The sequence below is a fragment of the Podarcis filfolensis genome (genome assembly GCF_964270895.1).
Source record: "Podarcis filfolensis genome assembly, chromosome: 13".
In the NCBI taxonomy this organism is placed as follows: Eukaryota; Metazoa; Chordata; class Lepidosauria; order Squamata; family Lacertidae; genus Podarcis; species Podarcis filfolensis.
This window is the reverse complement of record NC_139615.1, coordinates 53639546-53658158: the sequence shown is the minus strand read 5'-3', so window position 1 is coordinate 53658158 and position 18613 is coordinate 53639546. Positions and strand designations below refer to the sequence as shown.

The 18613-nt window shown below is 45.6% G+C and overlaps 1 protein-coding gene across 7 annotated transcripts in view; it reads right to left on the bottom strand.

Moving 5' to 3' along the window:
• Positions 1-17656, bottom strand: part of KIAA1671 — a 121548-nt gene extending 103892 nt beyond the window's left edge. For 5 of the 7 annotated variants that reach the window (XM_083583766.1, XM_083583773.1, XM_083583775.1 and 2 more), the window contains exon 1: positions 17524-17656. The gene's annotated coding sequence lies outside the window, so the exon portion shown is untranslated. The other 2 variants (XM_083583772.1, XM_083583769.1) reach the window with 2 other exon arrangements.
• Positions 17657-18613: the final 957 nt, after the last annotated feature.

Below are 18613 nucleotides of genomic sequence, written 5' to 3'. Positions count from 1 at the left end.
GGAGCCACCCCCTAAAAAACAACAACAACATGACACTCAAGCAACAGGAGAAAATGATTCCTGTATTTACTTGAATCTAATGCTCACCTTTTTTGGCAAAATTACGTTGCAAAAAATAAGGTGAGCATTAGATTCAAAGGCACATTTACATTTGCCTGCAAATACCTTTTTGGGTTTCAAGGTTCTGAAAACTCAGGTGTGCATTAGATTTAATGGTGCATTAAAAGGTAAAAAGGACCCTTGACAGTTAAGTCCAGTCGCGGACGACTCTGGGGTTGCGGCGCTCATTTCGCTTTACTGGCTGAAGGAGCTGGCGTTTGTTTGCATACAGCTTCTGGGTCATGTGGCCAGCATGACTAAGCTGCTTCTGGCGAACCAGAGCAGCGCACGGAAACGCCGTTTACCTTCCCGCCGGAGCAGTACCTATTAATCTACTTGCACTTTTGGCGTGCTTTCAAACCGCTAGGTTTGCAGGAGCTGGGACTGAGAAACGGGAGCTCACCCCATCATGGGGATTCGAAGCGCCAACCTTCCGATTGGCAAGCCCTAGGCTTTGTGGTGCATTAGACTTGCATAAATACAGTATTTTTATAAACTCCCAATAATTTACACACCATATTTGTAGCAAGTCACAGAGTAACAAATAAAAGAGTCAGGTCCCAACCACCTGGTGCATGCAATCCGAATTTTAACAACTAGCAGACAGAGGATCTAACTCCTGAATGTACTCTTCTGTGTAGAAAGTAGTTTGATGTTAAATACACACACACACACACACACACAGAGAGAGAGAGAGAGAGAGAGAGAGAGAGAGAGAGACCCTCCACAATTTTTACTGACAAATATGAAGCCACAAATGTTAAGAAAGATGGCTTCTTAATTTAGCTAGTGCAAAGCCAACTCTAGATGACCAATGGGACCATGACTTGCAACCTTGTTAGATAGCATAAAGCAACACAGACCAAACCAAAGATTTCCCCTAGAAGATTTTCTAGTGAGATATCCTGCAAGGTGAGCACCACCCACCGAAACAGTCCTACTCTGTGCACAGCAGTGTGTACAATGAAGACACATCTGCACTGGTGCAAGAAAGCAGTAAAGGAAAGGACTAAAGTTCAGCAGTACAGCATCTGATGTTCACATGTAAATTTAATCCCTGCTATCTCCTGGGAGGTCTAGGAGAAACTCCTGAAGAGCCACTGCCAGTCAGAGTAGACAATATTGAGTTAGATCAGAGGTCCTCAAACTTTTTAAAAAGGGGGCCAGTTCACTATCCCTCAGACACTGTTGGGGGCTGGACTATAGTTTGAAAAAAATATGAACAAATTCCTATGTACACTGCACATATTTTATTTGTAGTGCATTTCCCAATCTCCAAAGAAAGGGAAGCGAGAAGGAGGGCGGGCTGGCAGCGCAAGCCAGAGGCTCGCCTTTGTCTCCTCCCTTCCCAGGGAACAAGCCTGCTCTGTGGGGCTTTCGGCAAGGCGCCTCCTCCTCCGAGACCCGCAAGTGGAGGAGGCGGCTGCCAAGGTAGGGGCGCTGCGACACGGCCGGATCAGACGAACGCCCGCCTTGTTTGCTCAGAGCAAGCCCCTCGGAGGTTACCCTCGTTGCAAGCGCGTTTCAGAGCTTATAATGGGGAAATTGGGCAGCGGTGATCCTGTGCCTCCTTCCATTGGGAATAAGGCCCAGGGAAGGCGGCGGCGCTGTTTAAAAAGTTTGAGGACCCCTGGATTTGAGGATTTAAGATAATGTTTGTTTATAGAAAGCAGCTTTGTTGGGTGTTATATTGGATTGGATGAAGTGAATATTGTATTTATATAGTAGACAGATGAAGAATAGGAAGTTCTTTACTTTCTGAATCATATTTTTCTCTTTCTCTTTTCACTTCTTTTCTACTCTTTTTTCTATCTTTCTTTCTTCACCCCCTCCCACTTTTTATGTTTTTATTATATCTAGGAAAAAAGTCTTAGTTTGGTTAAAAAAAGGAAATATATTAAGTTTTGTATTTTTCTCTATCAATGTAAACTACCCTCCTTTTTTCCTCATGGCAACAGTGCCAAGGCAGCTACTCCCAATTCTTCTTTGTGCAGAACAAAATCCAACAGAGATTTTCATAGACTTTAAAACAAACAAACCCTGTTCTATACAGAAAATATGAAAAGGTCCCAAAGAAAATAATTCAGTTGCATTATCTAAATACATTAACCATGAGCAGAGCTTTGAGGTGATGAAAGCTTTCACTCAGGAAATTGATGTCAAAGTCTTGTATTGCTAGAGGACTGAGAGCCGTGGAACATCCTTTCCAATAGTGTGGGCTCTCAAGAGTTCAGCAGGAAAGGAATCAGGAGAGCAGCCAAATCTTAGTCCTTTTTCCTCCTTTCTTGAAGCTTTTAATGCTAAAAGCACTCTAGAAGAGGAAGAAAAGTAACCACAGAGCTCCGTCTCTAGTTACATGCTTGAGCTCATCATTATCTCTGCTGAAAAGTTGGAAGAATACAGATGGCACAGTCAAGCCCCAAAGCCCTGCTCTCTCTTGCAGCCTCCTGGGGGCCTCAAGCAAGGCTGGCATCTTGAGATTAAGGGAGCTACTTCGGGAGAAAACTCTAAGCTGAGTTTATTGAGGAAAACCACACAGAAACAAGGAGTGGGAAGGCCCTGTTGTGACAAACTGACGAAGCATCATACCTCATGAAAGTGGGGAGAGACTCAGAAGGAGCTGCGGCCTCATGGCCTCAGAGCTTCAGGGGCACTGGATGGCCCACACTTGAAGCACCCAAAGGCAGGAAACCTGCCCCAGCCTTCACAAGTGGAACTAATGACAGATGGATCTCCTGGCAGCATCCCCTTGTGTCCTCGGCCCAGAGTGGCAAGCAGATGCCAGCAAAGGCTTCCCACACGGACCCAAGGCAGGCTTTGGGTGCTCAGGTTTATTCATAGTCCACATTCAAATTTTTAAAAAACCAAATATTTGATTGCATACTACCAAGCGTGGAAGGGAGAGGAGGGGACACAAAATACAGAAAAGGCCTTCAAGCACTATGCTTTTCATTAATTAAATTTAAAGAAACCAGTCCACCTTAACAATTCTGTAGAAGTTGCTTGTGAAACTTAGCAGCTTTGAACACAAACTTTCCAACCAATTTACTTACATAATGACCGTTTATTCATGATCAAGAACGCCATATATACAACCCTAAAGGCTTTCCAAGGAAGGGAGCAATCAAAGGACAAATAAAGTCTAGTTTTTTCAACCTCATAAAAAGTGCACAATACTAACTCATGTAGGTCACTTTCTAACTCTTCACTACCGCATGGATATGCACGATTCATATTTCAAATGCTATTAAATCTTCCTTCTAAAATAGCTGAGGAGGAAATACTGAAATGAAACATATTATTTCCTATATTTGGGGACACACAACGATGTCAAAAAAAATTAACACCACCTCCCTGTAGATCCATAGCAACTCCGAAATGAAATGGAGCACAAATCTTATGGGGATATGTTAGGATCAGAGCCCTAGTATATTTGACCTGTCTTCTTTTAGCTCAAGGAAGGGGGATGGGAATAAAAGATACAGTGGTACCTCGGGTTACAGACGCTTCAGGTTACAGACTCCGCTAACCCAGAAATAGTACCTCGAGTTAAGAACTTTGCTTCAGGATGAGAACAGAAATTGTGCAGCGGCAGCGGGAGGCCCCATTAACTAAAGTGGTACCTCAGGTTAAGAACAGTTTAAGGTTAACAACAGAACTCCAGAACGCATTAAGTTCTTAACCCAAGGTACCACTGTATTGACATACCATAGGTACAATTTTGTTTTCCAGGAAAATAATAATAATAATAATTTATTATTTGTACCCCGCCTATCTAGCTAGGTTTCCCCAGCCACTCTGGGCGGCTTCCATAGAAACCAAAAATACACTAAAATATCACACATTAAAAACTTCCCTGAACAGGGCTGCCTTAAGATGTCTTCTGAATGTCAAGTTTATCGCTTTGACATCTGATGGGAGGGCGTTCCACAGGGCAGGCGCCACTACCAAGAAGGCCCTCTGCCTGGTTCCCTGTAGCTTTGCTTCTCGCAATGAGGGAACCGCCAGAAGGCCCTCGGCACTGGACCTCAGCGTCCGGGCTGAACGATGGGGGTGGAGACGCTCCTTCAGGTATACTGCTTGTATCCCTCATTGAGTCTTCACACACTGAAAGGGGCTGGGACATGAGTGATGGAACAGCAGCTCTGTCTAAGGCTACAACGCATACTTTCTTGTTCTTCTCCAAGGTATGCCAGGATACTAGAAAGGGCAAGGTACAAGCACATTGTTCTCATGGCAACGGTCCATACACCCCAACCTGCTCCCAGCAGTGCTACAAATTGTGGAGCAAATTGCTGGCATCTGCAAAGGGAGCATGACGATCCATTGACTGTTCTCAAAGTCCTTCCATGATCATGATCACATGCTCTTCTACTGTTTGACCAGAAATATGAGCTTATAGCAAAATCCAAGCCATCACATCCGCCACAGAGATCCTTCTCCACCTACCACATCTCTAGCTGCTGCCGCTTGGAAATTCACCTGAAAATAATTACATAACCTGGCCCACTGCGCCCAGCTCAGCAGTTGTTTGTAGGGCAAAATGCATCCCCCTCTCTCGCAAATCAAGCCCTCTCTGTGAGCTGAAATGTTTTACATGCTTCACATCTAAGTAGGTCAACTATCCTAAACTGTAAGTCAGCCTTATAATTAAAGTAGGCATCCAAACCGAAAATTTGTAGTTGCAAGGACTCTTCCCTTTGTCCACTAGGAGGATTTGGGCTATGACCTTCCATGGCCCCTTTTCAGTGGCTGCCCCCAGACTTCAGAACCCCCTTCCCAGGGAGACTGTCTCCCTCCATGTTGTCCTTGCACTGGCAGGTGAAGGCAACTTTATTCCTGGAGACTATGGGGAACTGATTACTTTTAAGGAAAAGGCTTTTAATAGTGCACTCCTCTGGTTCACCAGAAGTGGCTTAGTCATGCTGGCCACATGACCCAGAAGCTGTACACCAGCTCCCTCGGCCAATAAAGCGAGATGAGCGCTGCAATCCCAGAGTTGCCCACGACTGGACCTAACGGTCAGGAATCCCTTTACCTTTACCGTTTTCACTACATGTATTTTAATATATCTGTTTGTTCCCTTATATAGCTGTAATGGTTCTAGGGGTTGCTCGTGCGTAAGCCGGTGCAAACACCTGGCTGGGTTGCCTGAGTGAACCTTTTCTGTCCAGACAGCCACTCACCCGTGGCTGTCTCAATCGCTGGCAGAATCCATCAGTGGGCGTTTCTTAAACTTCTTCCAGCAAAGAAGCTCTTTGACGCCTAGTCTCCTCCTACTCTCTCTGCGCGAAAGCCTTCTGCGCAAGGAGGGCGTAGGCAGCGGAGGACCCCTACTCTCCCCGCTGGTCCCCGGCAAGGAGTCATGGGACCGCCTCGCCGCTTCCCCCATCTCCCCCCCTTCTCCACTGGTGCTACGCTGATTCTCTTCCCAAGAAGATGGGCTGCCTCTCCCAATCCCGGGACGCTCTCTGGAATCCCTCTGGATTTTGCTCTCTCCCTCCGGCGCTGATGGCAGTTCCCTGACAATAGCCTATTATAGTTTTATTACTTTTAAACTATTATATTCTATATGGTTTTAGCTCTCTGTGTTTTATTTGTTTTCGTTTTTATTTCTGTGTGCTTCCTTGAGCTGCAGAAAGGTGGGATAAAATAAATAAAATAATATTAATAATACCTGCAAGATAAGGTGGCTGCAAGGTACAGGTGGACTTCCAGGAGCCTGAGCTGTCACCTTGTAGTTAAGGAGTTGGCAGAAGTAAAAAGTAAGTTTCAACTTACTTATACAGTGGTACCTCGGGTTAAGTACTTAATTCGTTCCGGAGGTCCGTTCTTAACCTGAAACTGTTCTTAACCTGAAGCACCACTTTAGCTAATGGGGCCTCCTGCTGCTGCCGCGCCACCAGCGTATGATTTCTGTTCTCATCCTGAAGCAAAGTTCTTAACCTGAGGTACTGTTTCTGGGTTAGCAGAGTATGTAACCTGAAGTGTATGTAACCCAAGGTACCACTGTATAGCCTAAGCTAAGCAAAGTGGTGTGTTATGAGTTACATAAATATAAGCCTCAGGGGAAGGAAAGGCAGGTCTCAGTGCTAAAGAGCTTTCAATCTAGTTTTAGATCATAGAATAATAGCTTGTGGAGTTGGAAGGAACCCCAAGGGCCATCTAGCCCAACCGCCTGCAACGTAGGAATCTCAACTAAAGCATCCAAGACAGAGGGACACCAGCCTTTCCCAGATTATTCTGCTATTGCAAAAATAAAGATTCCCACAGGATGCTGTGTCATGGGTTTTGATTGCCTTTATACTTGTACATTATCCCACTACTTATCCTTATCACCTCAAGTTCCTTCCAACTACCATGAGTTCTAAGTCTCATGGGGCAAGGATCTGTCTTTCCTTGTTGCTCTGTAAGTACTCTGCACAGTGACACGCTTTCAATTAACAGAATAATTTATATATTTCTGTTAATTAAAGCATGTATGTGTGTATGAGAGGAAACATCTCAAAGTGATTTACAATAAAACCTGTTAGAACATGATAACAATAACAATAAAGCAACACTATTAAAATCAGTATAAATGTTATTAAAAGATGGTTTGTGCCAAAAGCCACCCAAAGCATCCATATACAGGTAGATTCTTACTGTGTGTTGAACATGTATTACTGTTGGTGCCCACCATTTTTTTTGGCTGTTGCTTCAGGAGGAGGTCTATATAGAAGAAGGTGTTTGCTCTGACAAAACCCTACACAACTTCAGATCAGAATCAGGGGTCAGCATCCTAAGGCCCATGGGCCGGTACCGGCCCACGGCGATCCCTGCCGCTCCCGCCCCGCCCGCTCTTACCAGCACGGTGCGGGGACCGACTTCAGGGTTGATGGTGCCTGTACGCATGTGTACGGGTGCTTCTCCGACCCAGATGTGCGCTGGAAATAGTGTGTGCACACGCTCACTCTTCCGGGTCGGAGCAGCGCTCATGTGCATACGCTGTTTCCGGTGCACTTCTGGGTCAGAGCGCCAGAAATAGCGTGTGTGCACGAGCACAAGCACTTCTCAAACCCGGAAGAGAGCACATGCGCACACGCTCCGGCCCATCCTCCAACGGATTGAGCGTCAACAGGCCCATCCTTCAATAAGGTTGCCAACCTCTGGATCAGGTTATAAGTCAGTATCCAAAGCTTACGCCTGGCTGCTGGTAGCAAATGGGTAGCCAGTGCCAATTTTTCCAATTTTTTGTGATATGCCCTCAGTCAGCAGCTCCACTCTGCAACTTAACCACTGCATTCTGCACTAACGGCAACTTCCAAACACCCATACAGACTCCATTACAATAACCAGATCTTGAGGTTACCAATGCTTGGATCATTGTAGCAAAGTTATCCCATCAAGAAAGAGCTATACCAGCCAAAGCAGTACAGTGGTACCTTTGGATGCGAACGGGATCCGTTCCGGAGCCCTGTTCACATCCAGAGCAGAACGCAACCCGCGTCTGCGCTGTCGCGATTCGCTGCTTCCGTGCATGCACGTGATGTCATTTTGAGCGTCTGCGCATGCACAAGCGGTGAAACCCGGAAGTAACCTGTTCCGTTACTTCCAGGTCGCCGTGGAGCGTAACCGAAAACGCTCAACCTGAAGCGACTTTAACCCGAGGTATGACTGTACAAGGTGCTCCAAGCCACTGCGGCGACTTGAACACCCTCTCAAGCCACACATCTCTTCCTTCAGAGGGAGTGCAAACCCATCCAGAACAAGTAATTTGCTTGATTACTGGACCAGGAACCATCCTCCCTACCGTCTCTGCATTGCCAGGATTCTACTGCAGTTTGTTGACCTTTATCCAACCCACCATTGTGCCCAGACACACCTGACTCAGATATAACAGAGAAACAGAGCTTAGTATCTGCAGCACACTGATGACACCAAGCTCCAAATCCCCTAATGACTGCTCCCAGCACTATGTAAATAAAATGAAGTAAAAATAGTGCCAAAGTAAAGGCTATGTGAAAGTTCAAGATGAACATAATCCCTGTGAACCTCTGGCAGTTGCATGCCTAAACAAGCAACATTATCTCCTAACCACAGCATACGACAGATTGACCTTGGGCTAGATACTCCACCAAGTGCCTATTCCCCTCAGATCCTTCTGAAGCATCTCATAGGCTGCAAAGCAGTGCTTTGTTCTCCTGACAGTAGCTTCATTATTTCACAATTAAGCAGAAAGCCAAAAGCACACATCCGCACCCAACAGAATCCGGTAGAGGGGCAACCAATGCAGAACAGAGATGGATAATAACCTACTCAATTGTAACCTAATTCACTTGTAACACATCATATAAATATTATTTTACACACCTTCTGTTATACATCTCTAGATGGCAAGTTAAAGATGAGCTCTTTTCACAGTTTAAATCTTAATTTCACTAGTTGTCTTCATGGAGACAGAGAATTTTTTTTTTGCACAGCATAAGTGACTTCTAAAACCATGCACCTCAATTATACTTTTCATGCCACGCTGATCAAAAACGACTGACTGGCATAAAGGCCTATAAGAAATAAACAGTGATGCAAACTCTTGAGGCTGCTCCCCTCAAATTAGACGTGGTCTGGGAGGGGGTGAGCAAAACACCGCTGGAACGAATCTGTTTGGAAAGGAAAAGACTCTAGTACAATTATTACATTACATTACATTACGCCCTATCCAAAGGAGACTTGTAGGCACTATAAATACATTTCACATGAACAATAATGTTTATCAACTCAAGATAAAAAAATTTAAAGAGACAAGACTACCTAAGTACCTAATCTGACACATAAACACAGCCATTTTCAGTTTTCAGCCATTTATAAATTGCACCCTTGAAGAAAACATGGAACAAGAAAGCACCAGTCAAGGAAACTGACACAGCCTCTTAAAGGCCATTTCAGAGTGGAAGCTGGATTGCAAGACCAGCTCTTTTGACAATAAAGGATTCTATGTGGCAATGGGGATTGGCCTGTGGAGGAAGATGCATATAGCTGGGAGAGCAATATACTTAGGACCACCTTAAAGTATAAAAGTTAAAAGCTGCAAATCAGCAAAAAGCACCTCTAAGAACACTGATCTACTAAAAAGAAATCAATGCAAATGTGCCCAAGTTACTAATACATTATTTTTCTTCTAATATGCATCCACTGTCAAACTTTAGATTGTAAGTGTCCTGGGACATGGTCTGTTCAGGCCCCGTTTTCTTCCTCTCCCTTTTTTGCAGGCACTCTGAAGATATAAGAGCTGCCTTGCTGGATCAGGTCAAAGTTCTACCTAGCCTGGCTAGTTACTCACAGGAAAGCAAAAAGCACAGGGATAAGTGACATATGGTATGCATCTCCTATTTCTTTCTGTCATAAACCAGAACTGAAGACGCTTCTAAAAAGCATCCCAAATACAGTAGCTTAACTTGTAACTTGTTTGTTATGACAATACACACTACAGAGCCAGGGGATTCACCCCATTTGTCACATTCCCAACCAAAGTCAACAATGTCTTCCCCTTGATACAGTCAGTTTCCATGGTGCTACCACCATGCAATTGGAGGCTGGAGTTGGCACACCATTGATACGAGAGGTTTTCTAAAATTACCATACCCTGGATAATTGCAAATTCCCTAACTGGTTTGACTAGAAAAACTGGCATGTCTTTCCTATACATTTATACATGGGTCCATAATCTTTGCCTGTTCAGTTTAACAGGTGATTTAACACCACCCTGGTGAGCAAATTACTATTTATGTGGCAAAATCAGTGCATGGTTCTTCACAGAGAAATGAAAACATATATAAGACAACAGATGCTCTAGAGCAGTTAGGGGGATCAAGATGCTCATTAAGTGGCAAAAACAATCAGGGTGGTTTGAAAAGTCAGGGGGAAACTTATTTGTGCATCACAAAATGCAGTGTCCAATTTTAAAAAATCTTCTGCCAAATCAAGCTGTCCAGGCATGTAAGATTTAGAAACCATATTTTAATTAATATAGCCAGGCTACCATTGTTTGATAGTGCATCCACCCACAAAAGGATCTAGGAGTCTTGGTTGACCACAAACTTGACATGAGCCAACAGTGTGACACGGCAGCTAAAAAAGCCAATGCAATTCTGGGCTGCATCAATAGGAGTATAGCATCTAGATCAAGGGAAGTAATAGTGCCACTGTATTCTGCTCTGGTCAGACCTCACCTGGAGTACTGTGTCCAGTTCTGGGCACCACAGTTCAAGAAGGACACTGACAAACTGGAACGTGTCCAGAGGAGGGCAAGCAAAATGGTCAAAGGCTGGAAACGATGCCTTATGAGGAACGGCTAAGGGAGCTGGGCATGTTTAGCCTGGAGAAGAGGAGGTTAAGGGGTGATATGATAGCCATGTTCAAATATATAAAAGGATGTCACATAGAGGAGGGAGAAAGGTTGTTTTCTGCTGCTCCAGAGAAGCGGACACGGAGCAATGGATCCAAACTACAAGAAAGAAGATTCCACCTAAACATTAGGAAGAACTTCCTGACAGTAAGAGCTGTTTGACAGTGGAATTTGCTGCCAAGGAGTGTGGTGGAGTCTCCTTCTTTGGAGGTCTTTAAGCAGAGGCTTGACAACCATATGTCAGGAGTGCTCTGATGGTGTTTCCTGCTTGGCAGGGGGTTGGACTCGATGGCCCTTGTGGTCTCTTCCAACTCTATGATTCTATGATTCTATGACAACCTAGTCCAGATGTTTTGGAATACAACTCCCATCAACTCCAGTCACAACTGCTGCGCCGGGAGTCCAAAACATCTGGAGGATATGAGGTTGTGGCTGGATGCACTAGTGATATTGTGTGAATGAAGTTGTTAAAGCAACTGGAATAGCCTTATCATGAAAATATCACTCATCTGCCAATAACCAATTAACTTTAGAAGAAGTTGGCAGTAACACAAAGCAGCAATTCCAGCCAGGTAGGGAAGATCTCCTCACTAGCAGCTCCATTTTTTGTCATGATCAACCCCTATAGAACAGGGGGTTGCATTCATTTACCATATTTTTCGCTCCATAGGGCGCACCTGACCATAGGGCGCACCTAGTTTTTAGAGGAGGAAAATACGGAAAAAAATATTCTGAATCAAATGTTGCACTAAACTATTTAAAGCAGCAAAACGGGTGGCTCCTGTCCGCTTTGCTGCTTTAAATCAAGCCTCAGAGGAGGGTAGGAAGGGGAACCATGGCTTATCTAAGTCCAGTTAATAATGCTGAGCCTGACTTATGGCCATTGAGATTAGCCTGGCCGTCTCAGTGGAAATCTGGGGAGGCTGAGGTGGACTTTCCAGTGGTCAAAGTGTGGTTGTGTCTTCCTGCCCGGCATCTATTTCCTGCCGTCTTTACCCCCTGCACCCCCGCACCCTGCTTCGAGGGAAGGAAGCGGAGCCATGGATCCTCTGCTCGCAACTGAAGTGGATTCCCTCCACTTTGAAGCAGGAAAGTGGGAGAGGAGCTGCTTACACGAGTGTAAGCTGCTCCTCTCCCACTTTGCTGCTTCAAAGGGAGCCCAGGAGGAGGGAATCCGCTGCAGCCGCAAGCAGTGGAGGATCCATGGTCCCTTTCCTTCCCTCCTCCGTAGTTGCTTTGAAGCAGGAAAGTGGGAGAGGAGCTGCTTACACGAGTGTAAGCTGCTCCCCTCCCACTTTCCTGCTTGAAAGGGAGCCCAGGAGGAGGGAATGCGCTGCAGCCGCAAGCAGCGCAGCGGAGGATCCATGGTCCCCTTCCTTCCCTTCTCCGTAGTTGCTTTGAAGCAGGAAAGTGGGGGAGGAGCTGCTTACAAGAGTGTAAGCTGCTCCCCTCCCACATTGCCGCTTCAAAGGGAGCCCGGGAGGAGGGAATCTGCTGCAGCTTCCCCCACCTCCCGCAGAAGCCGCACGCTCTTTAAAGGGGCTGCACGGCTTCTCCTGGCTTTTCTGGGAGGTGGGGGGATTCCCCCACCTCGTAGAAAAGCCCGCAGGAGCCGTGCAGCCTTTAAAGAGCACGCCGCTCTTGGGGGCTTTTCCCCGAGGAGGGAGAAGGGACTATGCGGCCAGTCAGTCCCTTCTCCCTCCTGGGGAAAAGCCCGCAAGAGCGCATGAAGCTTGTGTGGGGCTTTTCCCGCCTGCCTCCCCCCTGCATTCGCTCCATAGGACGCACACACATTTTCCCTTGCTTTTTAGGAGGGAAAAAGTGCGTCCTATGGTGCGAAAAATACGGTAATATGTTGAAAAGAGCCAAGAAAAATTGTCGCTCTATAAGCAAGGATCGTTTGTGATATTATCATGGGTTGCACCAGCTGTCTGATATGTCACATTTATCAACTGTAAAGTTAACTTTTTTCACTCTATTCTCACACTCACATTATTTAATTTGTATTTTGATCAACTTGATGAGTTGTGATATTTCAAATTTTCTGTTGTCTTTTCATCAAATGCACTACCTACTGGTATGACCCAGAATGCCAGAGAAACAGTGCTGGACATCCTCTTAGCCTAAAGGCCTGCTCTGTAATGCAAAAAATGGGTGAGGTATAATAAATTATTATTATTATTATTATTATTCCAATGAGGGCCCTCAATTAAGCAGCTGCAGGGGTCAAGAACAAACCAGGAACTCTTGTAGTCTTGTCTCTATCTTCCCAGGTATTCTCTTCATTCACTAATATTTTAACTGAGGCTGCAACCCTAACTACATTTACGTGGGAGTAAGTTCACTGGGACTTACTTCTGTAAGAATATGCATCGGATTGCACAGCCAATGCGTCTCCTCTGCTCCAGACTTCCCTTCCTTCCACTTCCTCTCTTTTCCTCATGCATTTGGTTACTTAGATGGTTTAAGTCCGCAGGCACATTCTTGTGATTTGTCCACCCTCTGTCATATTTATTCTTCACCACTTTGCTTTAGGCATTTAGGAAATAATATTTGCACACAGCTCAGGTAGTACATATCATGTTGCAAGAGACTCTGAGGGGCACCTTTTGAATTATGGTGCAGTTGCTTGGGGGACAAAAACTTTTTGGTTCAGGCCTGTACACGTGACTTTTTAAGAGTGCTGCCTACAGCTGCTGAGAGTAATGGATCATTGCCATAGAAACATTAGCAACCCTTTTTCTCGCAATGAAATTTTCTCATAATTGTCACCAATAAAAAGTCATGTATGACAGATCAATAGCCATATGTTGCAATCCCTGAATAGCGATGCCAACTTCACTTAATGATTGCACTCACCAGATTAATTTGAACATAATTGTATGATCCAAAGTACCTGGAAGAGAGAGATACTCAAGATCATTCACACATTAAATCATCATTAGAGACACTGAGGTTGAGAGATCAAACTTGAAAGATTATGAACTGGATACCATGTGGTACACTGATTAAGTCTGCATCCTGCCATCTGTCAAAGACTTTTCCTAATCCTACTTTAAACACGGAAAATACAAAACTTTCTTCAAGCCAGACGTCAGGAAAGCACCTGTCCTTCCAGATTAAATTGCTCAGTTTATCACACAACAGGCACAATCCCCAATGGGATTTGCAGAGATGGTTTGCCTCTGCAAACTGAACATGTCATGCAAATAGGGCTATAAAGGCAGATTTGACAATCTGAGGAAAATGTTTAACCCGCAAAACATTTGCAGGATACCCAGTAGCTGGTCATTTTAATGATTACTTGGTAGTGCTTTTAATGTATTTTTAAATGTTTTTATATTGCTGTATATAGCGACATTGGTATGTTATGAGAGGGTCGTTGGTATATTCTTTTATAAATAGACACTGCCATTACACAAGGTTAGCTTGCCGTCTTAGACAAGACACATTATGCTTGTTTTGGTTAACAATGCTCAAAACCAGAACATGTGCCACATTGCTTAAAGGGCAGATTGAATATACTTGCTGAGTTTCCTTTTATCCCTATGTGATCTTTTCTCACATTACAGTTTTTTTTCTCATTTCTTTCTTTTAGGTTTGCATTTCTTTATGAATCTTTCATCTCCCTCCCCAATCTGAATATAAGTACCGGTATGTATGTACCTGTTTGAACTGAAAATTGAATAGAGAAACTAAAAGAAAACTATTGGACAGTTCTAATACAACAAATGCAATGGAGCATCATATCGCCTGTGTTAATTCAAGTCAGTACACAGCATGAAAACTCGGGGCCGTAGCTTCAAGGCCCACATTGGGCAAAAGATTCCTGCATTGCAGAAGGCTGACTGGATAACTCTTGTGGTCCCTTCCAACTCTACAATTCTTTTTTTTAGCAATTTCAATATAACAAAATATCAAAACATATCCTATTCATTATCCCCCCCCTTCAACTCTACAAATCTATGGGGTACAACACTTCCACAGTCAAAGATGACATGACCCGTGGGCAGTTCTCAGAGGAATGGGAACTAGAATCTCCAATGCCAGCACAAGGAGCCCACCCTAGTCCTTGAGGGCACATTTTCTGACAGGGCAGAGCAGGCAGGAGGCTGAGGCTGCTGACACATGGAGGCTATCTATCCATTTGCTAAGCAAAGGGTGCTGCTGTAGCTGCCACAAAGCAAAACACATTTTGCACAGATGCAGCCAGCAGAAACAGAGCTGGGCTCCTCAGGTTGAAATCATAGAACTGTAGGATTGGAAGGGACCCAAATGGTCATCTAGTCCAACCCCCTGCAATGCAAGAATCACAGTGCTAAATGGGCTTTAAATGCTTATGTTTGTTTTCCTAACTGCTATGAGAGACATGTCATTAACATTCCTGTTTCACAGTTGGGAAGTAAATTCTATTAATTTCAGTAGGATTTTCTTCCAGGTCAATGTGCTTAACACTGGGGCATTAAACTAAGAGGTTGCGAATATCCCAGCACTCTTCCATAATATCATATCAGATACAGAAAACCAGTATATTTCAAATATTCAGTAACACCAGATGTCTGATGCAGTACAATCTATCAACAGTGTCTAGAGAACTGCTAAGAAACGACAGAGATTCAGTGAATCCACAGCTGAGAAATGATTTGACTGTCAGGTGCCTCAGAACCAAATTAACTGTGCCATCAATAGAATCAAGCTCATGCTCCCTTTTGAGTCAACTTTATCTTTCAACTTTCAGGTTACAAGCAGAACACACACCATTGTGGATGCCTGTGGAACTAGCACTAAGCTTAATGCCACAAAGGAGACCCTAATTTGCCAACCTGGTGCCCTTCCAATGTTTCGGACTGAAACTCTTGACAACCTCATCATAGGGCCATGCTGGCTGGGGTGGTGGGAATTGTAGTCCAAAACACCTTCAGGAGACCAGGTTAGCAAAGGCTGCCCTAATTCAAAGCATCTGTCTTGAAAGAAGTTCAGCTGAAATAGGATGTCTAAAGTGTTCATCATTTAGTCACACTATTACTGCTTCAAGTAAAAAACACAATCCTACAATATCCCTTATCAAAAAAAACCTACAAAAGTAATAACATCATTAATCTGTCAACTAAGTTGCTTTTAAATGAGAAATGGATATTGATTCAAATGTGTCCAAAGCTGAAGAAGTCTTTCCATTCACATGACCACTCTCCAACTACACCACACTGCCAAAACTTTTTATTAAACACTTTGTCTGAATAATAAAAAATAGACCCAGATTCATTTTACAACCATACTATCAGCACAGGACATACCACAATAAGGGGCTACCCCCTTCCCCAAATTAATTTCTTTTATAATACCACAAGTCAAAAATTAGATCCCTCCAACTAGCCAGCCCCTGGCCTTTGCTCTGGGAGATGCACAGAAGCCCAATAATCCCCTCATGTACATTACATGAAGGGAAGAGAGGCTGACTTCCCATTTGCACCCCTTCCCAGTTTACAAGTGCACAGCAGTTTCCTCCAGTCTGCCCTCCCTGAGACATACACTATGTAGGAAATAAATGAATAATCTCTGAAGGAGAGAGAGGACAAACAATGACATTAGCATAACTCAACTAAACATAATCATCTCAAATGCAGTAAGACAAATTACGGATGTCAGAATCACTTAATTATCCCATGGGGCTTTAATGAGGTTTAAATACTATGATTTAGCTATGCAGAAGGAAGAAACTCTGGAAATAGCATAATGTGATTTTTTTTAGGGTAGGCATGATCAAGATGAAGCGGATTTCTTTTTGTTTTTAGTCAGAGCAACCCAATTTTGGAACAAGCCAAGCCAAGCTCCTTCTCTGTCCTCCTGGCAGCTAACTAATGAGGGGGAGAAATGGGTCTGGGAAATGGGTGAAGAACAAGGAACTCGACCTGGCTCCAGCCCCTGTTGCTATTTTTCCTCTGTCAGCTTTGGCCTTTAATCCCATCAAAAGGGTCCGGCTTATTGGACGCTAAAAAGGGAGAGCCCATTACACGCAGCAAAAACAAGGGAAGGGGAGGGAGGAAGGAAGTAAAAATCACTCCAGGGAGTTTTAGACCTTAAAGAGGAGGCTCCTTTTCCTTCTTTCAAGCTTGCCTGGAGGGCTCTTCCACCCACCCACCCACCCGCATGCCATCCCATCCCATCCCATCCTTCCATGCTCTTCTTCCTGCAAAGAAAGCAAAGCAGGCACTGACCCCCGACCTCTTTGCACGGCTGGAGGGTTTCGCAGGCAGGCGCTCTCCTCTGCCGCCTTCTCCCCAAGCTGTTGCAGAGGCGCCTGACAGAGGCGACGGGAAACAAAAAAGCAGAGCAAGGGTAGGGGGCACACAACGCAGAAGGGGCTGTTGCCAGGCAGGAAAGGAGGGGAGGGGGGAGGCTCGGTGTCAGGAGGAATCTGGGGACACAGCCCTCCCCTTGGGAAAGTGCCGCCTGCACACATATAGACCCCAAGGAAGAAAATGCAAGGGGGGGTGGAGGTGTCCGGAAGAGAAGGTGGCTTGGGAAGAGGCTGCGAAGCGGGAGAAGAGTTGGGGGGGGGCGCATCCCGCAGATCTGAGGAAAGGAAAGGAGGAAAAGCAAACGAGGAGACCGAAGAGGACGCGGGGGGGGGGGCAGGCGGGAGGCTCACAGGTGCCCAGGATAGTCGGGAGGCGATCGGAAGTGATTTGCTGGGGGGGGGAGGGGGAGAGACTGCCCCGAGGAAGAGGCTTGTCTTTCGCTCGCACAAGGGGGAGACTTTGGCTGTCTTCTTGCTTGGGGAGGAGGGGCAGCGGCTGGTCCCGGAGATGGAAAAGGATCCGGGGGGGGGGGGCAAAGAAAGAGAGAGAAAGAGACCCGACTCCTCCTCCGTGCGAAGCACCTTTCTTGGGGGAGGGGGCGCCCCCTCCTCGTGAGATTTTGGGAGATGCGATAGTCCGAAGGAAACTGGCCGGGGGGGGTCGCTGCTCCCCCCCAGCTGCATTTGGGGGAAGGGGGTCCCCAGAGGGAGGGGCCACACAATACCACCCCGTAGTCCTCACCTGGGTCCGACGGCGGTGGCGCGTGCGCGCGTGCTCCGTCCTGCCCGCCGCGCTCGGCTCCCCGTCTCTTTCTGGGCGTCGGGGGCGCGCGGCGCAGCCCAGCTTGCTTCGCCCGGGCGCCAGGGGGCGGGGCTTGCAGAAGGGAGAGGGGCGGGGCTGCGCACCTTCATGGGCGGGGCAGGAGGAAGCGCCTCTGTTGCCATGGGGACCGCGCGTCCCGCGCAGGCCAAGGGCGGAGGAGACGGGGAGGAGCTGCGAAGCCCGCTGGGAGGGAAGTGCCTCCCTTAAAGGGGGACTTAATGTATAATTGCATAACATTTCTCTGCCGCACGACTGTGTGTCGGAGGGGCTCCTGGCCCAGAGTTCAGCCTCAAGTATTGTATTGAGTTGTATTGGAAGTGAAATTCTAGGATTATGAAAAACAATAATAAAAATTGGGAATTTTATTATAAAATATAAGACTTCTTCCCACACACAATTTCTCTTTTTGAAATAATTTGTATTGTTTTTACAAAGTAAATCAAACAATTAACATTTTTTTTAAAAAAATAGTAAAAATAAAACAATATTTTTCCAAATCTTAGGACCTCCCTCCTCCCCTCTGTGGGTTTAAATATCTATGTCAACTGCATATTATAGTTCATCCGAATTACAGTCCTCCAATATATCCAAAGTATAACACTGCAAGAGTTATTCAAAGCCTGCCAAAGAGTTCAAGTGTTTACAATGTTCTTTTAAATACAATCTGTATTTGTCCTGGGACACGGGTGGTGCTGTGGGTTAAACCAGAGCCTAAGACTTGCCGATCAGAAGGTCGGCGGTTCGAATCCGGGCGACAGGGTGAGCTCCCGTTGCTCGGGCCCTGCTCCTGCCAACCTAGCAGTTCGAAAGCATGTCAAGTGCAAGTAGATAAATAGGTACTGCTCTGGCGGGAAGGTAAACGGCGTTTCAATGCACTGCTCTGGTTCGCCAGAAGTGGCTTAGTCATGCTGGCCACATGACCCAGAAGCTGTACGCCGGCTCCCTTGGCCAGTAAAGTGAGAAGAGCACCGCAACCCCAGGGTCGGTCACAACTGGATCTAATGGTCAG